The sequence below is a fragment of the Gossypium arboreum genome, chromosome 13 (assembly GCF_025698485.1).
Source record: "Gossypium arboreum isolate Shixiya-1 chromosome 13, ASM2569848v2, whole genome shotgun sequence".
Lineage (NCBI taxonomy): Eukaryota > Viridiplantae > Streptophyta > Magnoliopsida > Malvales > Malvaceae > Gossypium > Gossypium arboreum.
In genome coordinates, this window is record NC_069082.1 from 91,054,346 (window position 1) to 91,062,150 (window position 7,805).

At 37.8% G+C, this 7,805-nt stretch overlaps 1 non-coding gene across 1 annotated transcript; it reads left to right on the plus strand.

Annotated features, from left to right (window-relative positions):
* Positions 1-7,227: 7,227 nt before the first annotated feature.
* On the plus strand, positions 7,228-7,334 carry LOC128287001 (small nucleolar RNA R71). Its single transcript, XR_008277701.1, has one exon. It is a non-coding gene; the product is annotated as a small nucleolar RNA R71 (small nucleolar RNA).
* Positions 7,335-7,805: the final 471 nt, after the last annotated feature.

Sequence of the window (7,805 nt, forward strand, 5' to 3'; positions counted from 1 at the left end):
AAGAAAACCCAAAACTCCTGAAGGGAAATTGAGGAGAGATCTTCAGTCTTGATGATGAATCCGGCTTCTGAGATGGATCAATTGGCTTCCTTGGAGTAATTCCTTACCCTCTATTCTCCGTCTCCCTTTTCTTCCTCCTCTAGGGTGTATTTATAGGCTTTGGAATGCCTAAAGGCCCTCAAAATTAGCCCTTTTCGAATTGGACTCAACTTGGGCTCAGTAGAGACACGCCCGTGGCACACGCCCGTATTCGATTACTTCAGGCCGTGTTCGAGCCTGCCAAATTGACACGACCGTGTGGTCTGCCCGTGTGAATCGTGCTTCGATTCTGCCAAGTTAGCATGGCCGTGTGGGCTACCCGTGTGAGGAAGTCCAGGCCGTGTTAAGTTCGTACTTTGGCCCATTTTCTCTGTTTTTGGGCCGTTTCTTGTTCCTTTTGCTCTCCTATGCTCTCCTAAGTATAAAACATGAAATTAAAACATTTGGAGCATCGAATTCACCAATTCTAATGAGGAATCATCCATAAAATGCATTAAACATGGGGTAAAAATATAATTTACGGTTTATCAAATACCCCCACACTTAAGCATTTGCTTGTCCTCAAGCAAAATCCTCAACTCATAATCAAAATAAATTCTTCTCAACTTACAATTCCTATCGATAATATCTTAAAATAATCCATAGGTAATCATACATTGAGAATTCAACTAAAAGAACATAAAAGTTTCAAACATTCCAAGTTGAGTATTTAATCATGAAAACATAGGTGTCTCCCCACATCTAAGTAATTACCTTTGATTCAGAATATTATAGAATTTCACATCCTCACTAAAGATTCACTCAAATCACTCGAGGTGTTTAAGGACAATAAATGAGGCATTCAATAGTCAATAATGAAAAGTCATTACCATAGGCTTGCATGAAAATCAAATCTCCACCACTATAATTTAAGATGATACATCAATCAAAAGGTCTTTAGAGGGTTGTAACGAGGCTTGGTTAGGTGGTGTGGTCACAAGCTGAAAGAAATGGCTAGAATCGAGATTGAATTGAAAAATTACCTAACTAGAAAAAGAGTTAATCTTTACTTGCTTACAACAGAGCTTCTTCTTAGAATATGAAATTACAGATATGTATACATAGTTTTTTTTTTCTTCTTAAGAACAAGTTAAATAAAAAACATAAACTAATTATTAAGAACAATACATAGCTAAGCAATTCATTCAACTCAAATCTCGACAAAAATAGGGGTCAATTTAGAGGATTTCAACAATAATGGGTTAAGGGTTAACATTAAGGGTAATACAAGAAATGGTCTTGTTAGGCTCAAGGGGGTTCACTAGGGGTTAATCATGGAGGTAGGCTTTTCATGGCATGAGTGGGTTAATCCTAAGTGCCTTAATCATTTTGACATATCAAATCAAATGGTGTGGTCTCGACATGCATAATCAAGCAAGTTCTAGAATAACAGTTCAATATTGACGCACTCAAAGCAATAATAAAAGTGAGCATGAAAGAATTAATAGATGCTCAAAAGGCTAAAAAATCTCACAAAAATTATGGCTTTTTGATGTTTAGACTCGTGAATTCCAATTCAAATTAATACCTAGACTTGGGGAAACAACCTATAATTTTAAATTCTCAAAAATCAACTTATCATGCTTGGTTCTCTAATGTCTTAAAGTTTAAACAATCAATGCATAAATGCCTATGTTTTAATTCAAGATATATCAATCAAAATTATAAATCAATTAAAATTTATCCTAAATATGATATGAGAGCCTTTCAAGAGAACAAGGCAATCATTAATAAATACCCCCCACACTTAAGATGTACATTGCCCTCAATGTACAAAGATAGATATTAGAGTATAAAAATAAGATAGGGGGAGGAGTGAAACTTCCTGTATTAAGAACGGATGATATCCTTGGATTGGCGAGATCGAGTATTGGAGATAACTCTGGATGGCAAGCTTGATTATGAAGGTAAGCCGTTTTTTTAAAAGGAAAACAAATGAATCTTAAAAAATTAATAAAAGAAAAATAAAATAAGATAATTATTCTAATTTTTCAAGTGGCACGGCTGGGGCACACGCCCGTGTGCACCGTGGCTCGGTCGTATTTGTCGCGAATTAAGATGTCGCCACACGGTCGTCTCGTACGCTCGTGTATGTAGGCCGTGTCACTACATGATCATGTCACACGGCCGTGTCTGGCATGGTTTGCTTCTCCCATGGTTGTGGAGGTTTTTGCACGCCCGTGTCATTCTAACAGTGTTGTCCATGGGTGCTAGACACGGGCGTGTTTTACACCCGTGTTTATTTGGCAGATCCGACCACGTCCATGTCGTACGACCATGGCATTTTATCATAGCCCGTGTTTGGGGAAATCTTCTACCCTATTTCTGCACGGCCATGTCGTACGACCGTGTTTCCATCTGTGTTTGTCGCACGACCTTGAGCACGGCCGTGTGATAGACCGTGTGAGGTTGAGAACCTGTGCTTCAAATACTCTGTTAGTGACCTAAATGTTTAAAACTTGAAATTTAAATAATTTAAAACCGTTACTATTCGGGTTGCCTCCCGAGAAGTGCTTGTTTATAGTCTAAGCTCAACTGTTACCTTCTGGTATTTTTAGGGCGGTTTATGGAGTCGTAGCTCCTCTCCATCGATTTTAAAATTCTCACCATTATAAATTTTGAGACGGTGTCCATTTACTTTGAAAGTACCGTATGATGGGTGACTTACCTCTATTGTTCCATATAGATGAACATATTGAATTACGAAGGGTCCTGACCATCGTGATTTTAGTTTCCTGGGAAACAATTTGAGTCTTGAGTTGTATAATAAGACGAGATCTCCAACTTCAAATTGTTTTCGTTGCTTTAAATGAACGTCATGGCACCGCTTTGTTGCTTCCTTGTATAGGCGTGAATTTTCGTATGCATTGGCTCGCCATTCATCAAGCTTGTTCAGCTGCATCAACTTGTTTTTCCTGCAAGTTGGGGATCAAGGTTTAGAAATTTAATAGCCAAAAAAGCTTTATGCTCTAGTTCGAATGGTAGATGATAACTTTTTCTAAAAACAAGTCTGTAAGGTGATGTCCCTATGGGAGTCTTAAAAGCAGTTCTATAAGCCCATAAGGCATCATTTACTTTCGTTGCCCAGTCTTTTCTGTTTGATTCTACTATTTTTTCAAGGATCCGTTTGAGTTCTCGGTTTGCTACTTCAACTTGTCCATTAGTTTGAGGATGGTATGGGGTGGTTGTTTTATGATGAACTCCGTATTTCTTAAGGGTTTTTTCAAATTGGGTATTACAAAAATGAGTGCCCCTGTCACTGATAATTGCTCTAAGTGTTTCGAATCTCGAGAAGAGTTTTTTTAGGAAACGTACTACCACTCTAGCATCATTAGTAGGTAGAGCTTGGGCTTCTACCCATTTGGACATGTAGTCAACTGCTACTAAGATGTATTTATTCCCAAATGAATTGGGGAATGGGCCCATGAAATCGATACCCCTAACGTCAAATATTTCACATGAAAGCATATAGTTTTGAGGTATTTCATCTTGTTTAGATATGTTACCTGTCCGTTGGCATTTGTCACATGAAGTAACATACCTGATAGCGTCTTTGAATAATGAAGGCCAATAAAAACCTGATTCAAGTATTTTCTGTGCAGTCTTAGTTCCACTATACTGTCCTCCGGTTGGCCCTGAGTGGCAATGTTCCAATATTTTTGATGTTTCTGATCCTGTAACGCATCGTCTGATGATTGGATCTGCACATTTGTGAAACAGAAATGGATCGTCCCAAAAGTAGTTTTTCACATCATTAAAGAATCCCTTCTTTTGCTGGTGTGTTAACCTTTTTGGATAATGTTAGCAGCTAAAAAATTCGCAATGTCTGCAAACCAAGGTACCTCGGAGTTAGATATAGCGAAAAATTGTTCTTCAGGGAACGAATCATTTATTTCAACGTCATCTAGTTCTCTAGTATTGGATTTCTCGAGCCTAGACAGATGATCAGCCGCGAGATTTCCAGTTCCTTTCTTATCCTGAATCTCCAAGTCGAATTCCTGCAATAGGAGAATCCTTCAAATGAGTCAAGATTTTGCATCGGTTTTAGTTAAAAGGTAGCGAAGGGCGGAATGGTCACTGTAAATAACAACTTTAGACAATATGAGATATGATCAAAATTTATCAAATGCAAAAACCACAACTAGCAACTCTTTTTCCGTAGTAGTACAGTTTTCTTGTGCAGCCGTTACGGTTTTGCTGGTGTAATAGATAGGTTGAAAATGCTTGTCTCTTCACTGTCCCAATACTGCACCTACTGCAAAGTCACTCGCATCACATATTAGTTCAAATGACAAGTTCCAATCAGGTGCAATTATGATTGGAGCATTAATTAATTTATCCTTTAAAGTATTAAATGCTTCTAAACATTCCTGATCGAAGTTAAAAGATATATCTTTTTCTAACAATTTAGTCAAAGGCTTAGCTATTTTAGAAAAATCCTTAATAAATCTTCTATAAAAACCAGCATGTCCTAAAAAGCTTCTAATAGCCTTAACCGAACTAGGGGTGGTAAGTTTTTTATTGTTTCTATTTTAGATTTATCCACCTCAATCCCTTTACTAGAAATTTTATGCCCTAATAAAATACCTTCTTGAACCATGAAGTGACATTTCTGCCAGTTAAGCACAGGGTTTGTTTCCTCATATCTTATTAAAACTCTTTTTAAAATTTTAAGGCAGAGATGGAAAAAGTTACCGAATATCGAAAAATCATCCATGAATACTTCATGATATCTTCCACGAGTTCATCGAATATGACCATCATACAGCGTTGAAAAGTGGTAGGAGCATTACATAATCCAAAAGGCATTCTACAATAAGCGAACGTACTATATGGGCATTTTCTTGATCTTCAGGAGCTATTGTTATTTGGAAGTAACCAGAGAGTCTGTCTAGAAAGCAGTATTACATGTGTCCAGATAATCTTTCCAACATTTGGTCAATGAATGGCAAGGGGAAGTGATCTTTTCTTGTGGCATTATTCAGCTTCCTGTAGTCTATGCAAAATCTCTACCCTGTGACTGTTCTTGTTGGGATTAATTCATTCTTCTCGTTGGTTACAACTGTCATGCCTCATTTCTTGGGGACAACCTGCACTGGACTTACCCAAGAACTGTCAGAAGTAGGATAAATAATTCCAACATCTAGAAGTTTAATTACCTTGGCTTTTACAACTTCCTTCATGTTGGGGTTCAGACGTCTTTGAGCTTCCACACACGGTTTGTATTCATCTTCCATAAAAATTTTGTAGGTGCAAAAAGAAGGGTTGATTCCTTTAATGTCAGAAATTTTCCAAGCTATGGCCTTTTTATGTTCTTTTAATACTTGGATTAATTCCTCTTTCTCCTTGGGTTGCAAATTAGAAGCAATAATAACTAGTAATGTAGAATTATTTCCAAGGAATACGTATTCTAATTGGTTAGGTAATTGTTTAAGTTCCAGTTTGGGAGGCTCCTCAATAGAGGACTTTTGCTTAAGTTCATCGTTTATCTTAATGCCTTTATATTCTACTTGTCTTGACGAATGGTCATTAGGTTCCTCACCTGTCTCCTCGCCTTGAGCTGGATACGGTTCTGTCGTCTCCTTTTGTACAATTTCCTGAAAAGAGTCTTGAGTAATATGATCAATAGAGTCAATGAAATTACATGAATCATCCTGTTCCCTAGAGAATCTCATAGCATCGTAAAATTTAAAGATAATCTCCTCGTCACCTACTATAAGTATCAATTTACCGTCACCCACGTCGATTACAACTCTAGCAGTGGCTAGGAATGGGTGCCCTAGAATTAAGTGTACTTCCACATCTTCATCCATGTCAAGCACAACAAAATCAACAGGGAATATAAATTTATCTACTTTTATGAGTACGTCTTCTATAATACCCCTAGGATATTTAACAGATCTATCGGCTAATTGAATACTCATCCTAGTAGGTTTAGGTTCCCCAAGACCAAGTTGTTTAAACATTTTATATGGCATCAAATTAATGCTAGCGCCTAAATCAGCTAGTGCTTTTTCAACATTCAGACTACCAATTAAGCAAGGGATAGTAAAACTTCCTGGATCTTTTAGTTTGGTTTGCAGTTTATTTTGGAGTATGGCTGACCACTCGTTGAGTTCTACTGTAGATAAGTCCTCGAACTTCCTTTTATTTGTTAGAAGCTCCTTCAAAAATTTTGCGTAGGTAGGCATCTGCGAGATGGCTTCAACAAAAAGTAAGTTGATATGTAATTGCTTAAAAAGTTTAAGAAACTTACCGAATTTTACATCAATGCGATCTTTTTTTAATTCTGTTGGATATGGAACTGGTGATTTATATTCCTCCGGCACTGGTTTGTCACTATTTTCGGGTTTTTCTTCCCTCCTTTCGCTTTCCACGGCTTTTTGTACTAACTTCTTTTCAGATTCCGCTAACACTTTCCCACTCCTTAGTGTAACTGCTTTGACATGCTCTCTTGATTTGGTGTTACTAAGTAAATTTCCTAGTGGTCTTTCCGAGAACAATTTGGATAGCTGGCTTATCTGAGTTTCGAGCCCTTGGATCGATGCTTGTTGATTCTTAAGTGCTGTCTCAGTGTTCTGAAAACAAGTTTCTGACATCGAAATAAACTTTGAGAGCATCTCTTCATGGTTTGGCTTCTTTTCCTGTTGGTAGGGTGGTTGTTGTGGTCTTTAATTTCCTTGACTGTCCCACGAAAAATTGGGATGTTTCCTCCAACTTGCATTATAAGTGTTACTAAATGGATTGTTTTGAGGTCGAGGATTATTACCCATGTAATTTAATTGCTTGTTATCCATGTTGTGGCCATAAGGTTGGTATTCCAAATGGTTTGTTCCACCTCCACTTGCTTCGCACTACATTACTAGGTGCACCTGTGAAGAACTAAAAAAACCATCAATCTTTTTATTTAAGTGTTCTACCTGATTAGAGAGCATGGTGACTGAATCGACATTATAAACGCCGACTATTTTCGTTGGCTTAGTCCTAGTGACTTGCCACAGATAGTTATTTAGTGACATTTCTTCAATAAATTGATAAGCCTCTTCAGGTGTTTTGCTGTTGATGGTTCCTCCAGCAGTTGTGTCAATCATCTGTCTTGTCGAGGGATTCACACCATTGTAGAACGTTTGAACTTGCAGCCATAGAGGTAACCCATGGTGAGGGCACCTTCGCAATAGATCCTTGTATCTCTCCCATGCATCGTAAAGTGTTTCTAAGTCCATCTGCACAAAAGAAGAGATATCATTACGTAACTTAGCCATTTTAGCCGGCGGAAAATATTTTAGTAAAAATTTTTCGGTCATTTATTCCCAAGTAGTGATAGACCCTCGTGGTAACGAGTTCAACCACTATTTAGCTTTGTTTCTCAGTGAAAAAGGGAATAACCGAAGGTGAATGGCATCATCAGAAATGCCGTTAATTTTGAAAGTGTCACAAAATTCCAAAAAATTACCCAAGTGAGTGTTGGGATCCTCATCCTGCAAACCATCAAACTGAACAAACTGCTGTATCATCTGAATTGTGTTAGGTTTCAGTTTGAAATTATTGACAGCAATAGCAGGACTAACTATACTTGACTCAGTTCCTGTTAAAGAAGGTTTAGCATAGTCATACATAGTACGTGGAGCAGGATTTTGATTAGCCGCAATTGCAGGAGGTAGTTGATTGCCTTGCTTTTCAGCCATCTCTTCGGTTGGGGGTTGAGTATCGTCTTCTTGCTCTTTCTC